General features: G+C 36.0%; 1 protein-coding gene across 1 annotated transcript in view; it reads right to left on the reverse strand.

The window, feature by feature from the left end:
- LOC114663777 (matrilin-2-like) overlaps positions 1-3,483 on the reverse strand; it is a 44,841-nt gene extending 41,358 nt beyond the window's left edge. The window contains exon 1 of the mRNA XM_028817701.2: positions 3,375-3,483. The gene's annotated coding sequence lies outside the window, so the exon portion shown is untranslated. The remainder of the gene's footprint in view (positions 1-3,374) is intronic.
- Between the last annotated feature and the right edge of the window lie 5,520 nt (positions 3,484-9,003).

A 9,003-nucleotide genomic window follows, 5' to 3' on the forward strand; every position in this document is an offset into this window, starting at 1 on the left:
AAAACACACACCGTTCTCACTGTGAAGCATGGTGGTGGCAGTATCAGGCTGTGGGCATTGTCTTCTGCAACAGGGCCTTAATGTATTTTGAGGGTAAAATAGATACAGCAAAATACAGGTAAATCCAGGAGGAAAAGCTGATGCAGTCTATAAGAAACCTATGTCTTGACGAAGATTTGTTTTGTAGCAAGACATCAACCTCAAGTATAAAGCCAAAGCTACACTGGAATGACTTCAAAACAACAGTGTAAATGCCCTCGAGTGGCAGAGTTAGAGTCCAGATGTCAAACCAATTGAGAATTTGTGGCTGTATTGATAAAGGCTGTTCACTCAACATCACCATGCAACCTGACAGAGCTTGAGTCATTTTGCAAAGAATCAGAATGGGTAAAATGATAGAGCTGATAATGAGAGACCTGTGCATGCAGACTCAAGGCCGGAGGCAGCCTTAGGGGTGTGCGGGGCTTAGGGCTGACCAACCCCACGCGGGGCCGGTTACGTCAAACGCTGCTACTGGTATGTGTGGACTGTATAAACTTGCATGCAAATTTAATAAAAATAATGTTTACATACACCGGATTTTCTCATTACAGTATTCAGCTAAATTTTTGCAAGATAACATGTGGACTTTATCAAAATATAAAGATATAATCTATTAAAAAATTGCAATTCATAATTTATGACAATACCACGACAGTGCAAAATGTGATGCGGTGTCATGCGGAAATTAGCAGGGCCTCTTCTAGAAAAGTACCCAAATTGCAATAAAAAAAGAACTGAATTTCGATATGCAGGATGTCATAGTCATAACTCACGTTGATATCATGTCAGCCATTTATCATCAGAGATACAAGTTTTTGTGCATTAATATTCAGACATATTTATGGCCTACAAATAAAGTGTGAGTTTCAGTGTTTCGACAGGAAGTGTGACATTAATGTAGAGGTATCCAATGAAATCCAATTTTCTTGCCTTCCGATTGGAAAAGTTGCTGATGACATCTTCGTAGTCTAATCTGGATGCAATGTCTTTTTCTATAGATAGGAGAAGCCAACCCAGCGACTAATGGGCTATACCTATTTTAGGAATGAATTATGCTGGTGACCCTTTATGGGCGATGAAGGTGGACTATGGAATGTTTTCAAAGACGTACATGTACGGAATTTGACCTTTAAGAGGAATTTTAAAATGGTTCCTCCTAGAAGCATCTCAAATATACATATAATGGAGAATATAACTTGACAAATCCGCTTGAACGGTACACACGGACCTCAAAAGCGGGGTCCCCTTAAGCGCAGGGCCTGGGGCGGTTGCCCCACTTGCCACCCCCAAATGCCGCTCTTGCTCAAGGCTGTCATGGCTACCAAATGTGCATCAACTAAATACTGAATGGAAGGTGGTGAATATTTATGCGATACATTATTTTGTGTTTTATATGTGTAAATAATTTGGACCACTTTACATAGCTCTGTTTCTATTTTGAAATTAAAGAGCATTTTCCTGTGGATCAGTGTCAAAAATGCCAAATTAAATCCATTGTGACTTGTTGTATAATGTAAAATATGTAAACTTCCAAGGGGGTGAATACTCTTTATAGGCACTGTAAGTTAACTGGCCACTCTAAAGTGGCCCAGTACAGATTTGTCAGTGAACGTGCACATTAAGGGCTATTCCTGGTCTGTGCCTCCAGTTGGCTTTGGCTCCCATGACCCTCAGCAGGAATATCATTTAATTTGCATTAAGTTGTCTACAAGATACATGTCTCAGTGAACCTGGATTCAAATTTTGGACAGGTCATTGTGTGGACGCTGTTCACAGATTCATCCCATTTTGTCTCCGAATGTGTTGGAAGCTTTCTAACTACAAATTATAAAAAATGCCATGCATAAACAATATGGCTTTTGTACGTCACAATTACGTTAAGCCTATCGGTTATTCAGCGGATTACAATTGACGGCAATGCCTAGAAGCAAATAATGAGCAATTTTAATATTTTATGCTGCTTTAACATGTGACACAAACTATTTCCGTAGTACACACTGAATAAAAATATTTCCTGAGGTTTACATTTTTTTCCATTCTCATAAACTGTCCCCTCATGATTTTTTTTTCAGATTATCCTCTTAATTAAACTTTGTATTAGTGTATGTGGGCTATAGCTGTACGTTTAACATAAAGCTCCGAATTGGATTAGTGAGATCTGTAAGTATTAGTATTAAACACATTGAATTACAGTATAACCTAACAACTATCTGATCCATCCATCCATCAAACTTTTTTTTTCAAACTAATGGATAAACAATCTATCCAGTTACTTTCTTAGTTATAAACCTACATAGATCAACAAATCAATTAAATTGGCCTGCATAACAGTACAATAAAAATCTGACAACATAAAGCAGCTTATATTTTGGATTACTTTCTACTACCGAACAACATATATCATTAATCTTTATTTAATTAGTGCCTTTCATACTGAATATGATGACAAAGTAAACAACACTTGAAAACATTCTAAACAATTCATCACATACAAAAAAGGTGACAGGACAGCAAAGCAAAAAGGCAAAGTGAGGTAAATTGTTACTGTACTGGAATAAAAACAATTGTTATTTTGTAATATTATCACTGTCCTATTTATAATTTGATTCATAAACTAAAATGCTTTCAAATTACAGAACATTTGGTGAATACCATATTTCAAAATGTATTCCCCTAAAAATCTAAATGTTCATAGCCATTTAGTGTTTCAATCTCTATGCAATATAACTAATAACTAATATTGTTATAACATTTCATGTTTAGCTCCTAACTTCCCTCATAGACCTAGAGAATGCATTACTGAATATTATCTCATTGCAAGTGAAATAAAGTAAATTATTAATTCTACTTGAGAACCAGAAATATATTTTGGCAACATAACACTAATACAAATTTCATGTTTCTTTTATCCTCAATAATACACTGTATGCTCTTGCCCTTTTGATTAATGTGTATTCTATAATTTACATAAGCAATAATAACCTAAATGAATGTTATATTTTTTTCTTTTTAAAGTAATGCTGAAGACTATGAAGAGTACCTAAAGGTTATGAATTGTTAATTACGGTATAAAGCCTTAGTTAATAAATAAAGTAGTTAAGGTTAATATAGCCTGAAAAATAATATTCTTAATAATATGAGATCTTACTTGTTTGGTATCATGCTTGTAGTTTGCATTTAATGTATAACATCTTTGAATTCTAATTGTTTTTTTAACTCAAGTCAATTATTGACTCAATAAATAAGCTTACAACTTATTAAGCTATGCAAATTTGTTGCATTTTATCCTCCTATGATGACAGAATAGAAATAAAAAACATCAACGTACTTACATAAATGAAAGAAATTCAGTTTTTGTTCTATCCACCAACCTCCTATGCCTTGACAAAGCAGACTCCCAGACAGGAACCAAAAGAGCAGATGTTGCAAAGTTTATGAAAGCATTACTCAAGCATAAGTTTCTTGGCATTCAGACATAAATCAGCATACTGAGCACTGTGCAATGGGGACATTGTCAGCCACACAGCTGGGGACAAACCTATATGACCTCACAAACACAGATGAGCAATTTCTACTACAAGGAGCAAAAAATCAGGACTAAATTAAGTTCTATGTAACTTCACCAAAACACGTACTGCTTAAGATAGTTGAATAGCTCAGATTATACTCTACTGAGTGTTTTCATTTATTAAGCCATGTGCTCTTTGGACCTCTAAATACAAAGAAAAATGTAGATTTTAGACACGGTCAACAGGTATAAGTATACATTTTTCCTGCACTGGTAGTACTTACGGTTTATGAATTACTCTTACAAGTTCCTAATATTTGTGCAGATATTTGAGGTGGAAACTTTCTGGGTTTGAGAAACAGGGAAATTGACTTTTTTTTTCCCTCTTATAGTAGAAGTTGATAGATTTTGCAGATTCATCTCTGGGGAAACCTGCTGCAAATGAAAATGTCTGCTGCTCCTTTGAAAAACCACATATTTTAGTAAATTTGAAGCACAGTTTTACCTTTTTATTACTTTTGTCTGTATTTTCTTGGTTCATTTCCTGAGTGCAAATTTCCCAAAAATAAATTAACTAAAAAAAAAAAAATGGGGAAAAAACACAGTTAAAAAGTTTACATTTTAAGAAACATTTTTAAATAGGAACTCTGATAGAAATAGGGTATAACTTGAAATTATGTTCATTCATTGACCCATTCTAAAGAACCTTCTTATTTAAATATATGGCATGGTTATGGGTAACTGGAGAACATACTAGAAGCTTCAAGCATTAGGTAGATGTTGCTATATTCACACACCCCTACTCAATCCTACAAGCCAGTTTGTACTCACAACATGCATGTTTATGGCATAAGGAAGGTAATCTAAAGTTATCAGAGAAACCCAGTCCAAACTGCAATGTTTTATGGAAGAAAACCTGTTTCATAAACACACATTTCTATAGCCTGGGTTATCACATTTATAGTGGATCTTTAATTCCATCTCCATCATAACTTACCTTTTTCCAATAGCAGCATGGCATTTGTTAATAACAAAATGTAACTTTTTTGTCACAAGAATCAACTTAAGTGAAACGCATAGTATTTTTCCTGCTGAATTAATATACAGTGCATCCGGAAAGTATTCACAGCGCATCACTTTTTCCACATTTTGTTATGTTACAGCCTTATTCCAAAATGGATTAAATTCATTTTTTCCCTTAGAATTCTACACACAACACCCCATAATGACAACGTGAAAAAAGTTTACTTGAGATTTTTGCAAATTTATTAAAAATAAAAAAATTGAGAAAGTACATGTACATAAGTATTCACAGCCTTTGCCATGAAGCTCGAAATTGAGCTCAGGTGCATCCTGTTTCCCCTGATCATCCTTGAGATGTTCCTGCAGCTTAATTGGAGTCCACCTGTGGTAAATTCAGTTGATTGGACCTGATTTGGAAAGGCACACACCTGTCTATATAAGGTCCCACAGTTAACAGTTCATGTCAGAGCACAAACCAAGCATGAAGTCAGAGGAATTGTCTGTAGACCTCCGAGACAGGATTGTCTCGAGGCACAAATCTGGGGAAGGTTACAGAAAAATTTCTGCTGCTTTGAAGGTCCCAATGAGCACAGTGGCCTCCATCATCCGTAACTGGAAGAAGTTCGAAACCACCAAGACTCTTCCTAGAGCTGGCCGGCTGTCTAAACTGAGCATTTGGGGGAGAATGGCCTTAGTCAGGGAGGTGACCAAGAACCCGATGGTCACCATGTCAGAGCTCCAGAGGTCCTCTGTGGAGAGAGGAGAACCTTCCAGAAGGACAACCATCTCTGCAGCAATCCACCAATCAGGCCTGTATGGTAGAGTGGCCAGACGGAAGCCACTCCTTATTAAAGGCACATGGCAGCCCGCCTGGAGTTTGCCAAAAGGCACCTGAAGGACTCTTAGACCATGAGAAAGAAAATTCTCTGGTCTGATGAGACAAAGATTGAACTCTTTGGTGTGAATGCCAGGCGTCACTTTGGAGGAAACCAGGCACCAACCCTACAGTGAAGCATGGTGGTGGCAGCATCATGCTGTGGGGATGTTTTTCAGTGGCAGGGACTGGGAGACTAGTCAGGATAAAGGGAAAGATGACTGCAGCAATGTACAGAGACATCCTGGATGAAAACCTGCTCCAGAGCACTCTTGACCTCAGACTGGGGCGATGGTTCATCTTTCAGCAGGACAACGACCCTAAGCACACAGCCAAGATATCAAAGGAGTGGCTTCAGGACAACTCTGTGAATGTCCTTGAGTGGCCCAGCCAGAGCCCAGACTTGAATCCGATTGAACATCTCTGGAGAGATCTTAAAATGGCTGTGCACCGACGCTTCCCATCCAACCTGATGGAGCTTGAGAGGTGCTGCAAAGAGGAATGGGCGAAACTGGCCAAGGATAGGTGTGCCAAGCTTGTGGCATCATATTCAAAAAGACTTGAGGCTATAATTGCTGCCAGAGGTGCATCGACAAAGTATTGAGCAAAGGCTGTGAATACTTATGTACATGGGATTTCTCAGTTTTTTTATTTTTAATAAATTTGCAAAAACCTCTAGTAAACTTTTTTCACGTCGTCATTATGGGGTGTCGTGTGTAGAATTCTGAGGAAAAAAATGAATTTAATCCATTTTGGAATAAGGCTGTAACATAACAAAATATGGAAAAAGTGATGTGCTGTGAATACTTTCCGGATTCACTGCAGCTAATTGGACATTCTCTATCACAAAAGAACTTTAAGTGACACATATTTAAAATTTACAATAAGCTTATATTTGCACTGTATATACATGCTGGGTGTGTTTCACCTAAAAGGCGTACAATTTCCTCTTGTACTTGGCCTTAGGAATAACCCCCTTAAGGGTCTAGCAGTACTTAGCAAGCATAAGGATACTTGTCGTTGCTGACCACTCCAGGACCTCCAGGGAAAAAGACCAGATGAACATCCAAGAAATTAACTTTTAAAGATGTAAACACAGAAGTTTACACTTTGGCATCTGATAGCCAACCGACATGGAGCGGTGCCTTGGATGGGGGAGCTGTTTCCTGTCTCAGTATGTCCAAATGTTTTACAACCTACAAACTATGGCAAAACAGACTTATTTTACGGCTCTTCTGGAATGTTATAAAACAAACAACAATAAAAACATTTTAATCCTGAATTTAACTTTAAAAACCCCAAATGTCTGAATAATAGTTTATACAGTATACTTAATATAATGCCTTAAAAAGACATAACTTAAAAACAATGGGTGTTAACAAATTCTTAGTATATTTCTGAAAAAAGTATGAAAAAGTACTTTGAAAACAACAAGTTGTTCTGTGACAAAACCTTTCTTTACCAGCATCATGTACAAATTCAAAATTCTGGCATTATATTTTGTAAAAAAGATCTTAGAAGGTAGAATGGGAACAGGTTACCTTTTTTCTCCCCAAATTTAAAAAGAATGAGAAACATTTTTACAATTAAAACACACAAAGTAAATATTTTGGACTGCCTAAGCAGGGTATTCTGGAAGAGAAGTCTGAAACATGGTACTGTAACTTATATAAAGATGTTTAAAAGAAGACAGTTTTTTATTTTAATCCAATCAGTTTTTTTACAACAATGTCAAAGAACAGTAAAAGTAATAAATAATGCAAGGAAAAAGTACACACAAACACAAAATCAATCTGAGTCAATCTTTATTATCCCAAATTAATTAATTAAATACAGGCAGTGCATTTAAAACAACAAGTCAATTCAGCCTATCAAAATTGGAGCCATAATATAAAACAGAGTTAATCTCTGACACAGATCTTATCCTCTAATTTCAAATTTATTGCATGTGTTGTTGCAGCAAAAATAGATATCGATTCATTTTTTTCAACATTGTATGTAGAGTTTGAGATTTTCCCAAAAAAGGGAAACACTTGCTGTGATTAAACAGCAAACACAGCCTCTCTTGACAGGGAATCAATTGCCAAAATAAATGCTTAAACAAAGCACTTTATGAAGTATCATGAAAAGACTGTAGTAAGCATGTGTCATGCTGAATGTGCAATTAAGTTTTCCAACTAAATATCTTCTTCATAGTGCAGTCCTTTTTATAAAAAAGTAAATATTTTAATGAAATCCAGGACTTCAATATTATTGTGCCCTGTTGTTATAATTGTCTTATAATACAGTATATATTCTTATTTTTCTAATTAAACAACATGCAAGATTTTAGTGGCTTTGCAGTTCTATTGTAACAAATTGGTGACCGACATAAGTAATAGCATTATATTACTAAGCACAAAGCACACTACAGCTATACACAATACTTTTATATTATATGTTTAACTGTAAAGAGTAATGCACCTTTATTTTTGGTTATAAGGACATTTTAAACCAAGGTAAAAAAATACTGTTTATGCTTTTCTGCACCAAACTCATACCAAACTATTCAGTTTTTGGTCATGGGGAGTTAGGTCCCACCCTGCCAGCAGCTGACATAAGGCTGGAATCCATTGTGCATGGGTACCAAATTATTGCAGATACAGAATACCTAATCTCACAAATACCCCTCAGAGGGCATTTTTGACTCATTGCAAAAATGATACATTAACAGAGGAAGAAAACTGCTGACACAGCACGTTAATCCTATGTCCCATGGTGCCTGTCATTTGTTTATAGTGACAGGTTTTGCTTTAGCAAGAAAGTGACTTGAACTTATGTAGTACTCCATTGGCTTAAATTTCACAATACTGGATAGCAGGTGAATCACTGTGTCTGAAGAATGATCCAAACACAACTTTGTACTAAACAACAGGAACTATGCCAACCATTGTGAAAAAACAGACTGTTCTCTGTTCCGTTTAATCTATGTAGTGTTATTAAAATGAATGTAACACAATACCAATTAACTGCTTCATTTGTGTATACCGTTAAGTTAGTAGCTGAATTGTTTGCCTCTTATAGTATATGCAGTACTAAAAAAACTGCATGTAGAATTACCATAAAATGACATAAGAAAAGTATACCCTAGGACGAATAGGAGAACCTAATGAGGAAAAGTTCATAGTTGGGATCTCTGTTTAGGCAAAAGTGTCATAGATGGGCTATACAGAAATTGCACACATTTATAGCCTAAAAAAATGGGAACACTCTAAAAGCAGTATGATTTTTTTCCTTCAATATTGTAGGTCAGTAGGCACCAATAATGATGCAAGGGAAAAATGTTCAGTGTTAAAGTTTACCATAAAAGATGCATTCTCATATCACTGCTGCTGTTATTTACTGCTTACACTGCTTGAGTATTTAGCAGCCCCAAATGAGAATATACATATAATTTACCTGCAGAATTATAATGGGGGTGCAAAGTTGTATCCTATGTGAGGATATGATGGACTCTGATATCACAAAGGAGAATGTAATATTTACTGTTCAACCTAAAAAGTACTAAAATCGTTCA

Source organism: Erpetoichthys calabaricus, chromosome 13 (genome assembly GCF_900747795.2).
Source record: "Erpetoichthys calabaricus chromosome 13, fErpCal1.3, whole genome shotgun sequence".
Taxonomy (NCBI): Eukaryota; Metazoa; Chordata; class Cladistia; order Polypteriformes; family Polypteridae; genus Erpetoichthys; species Erpetoichthys calabaricus.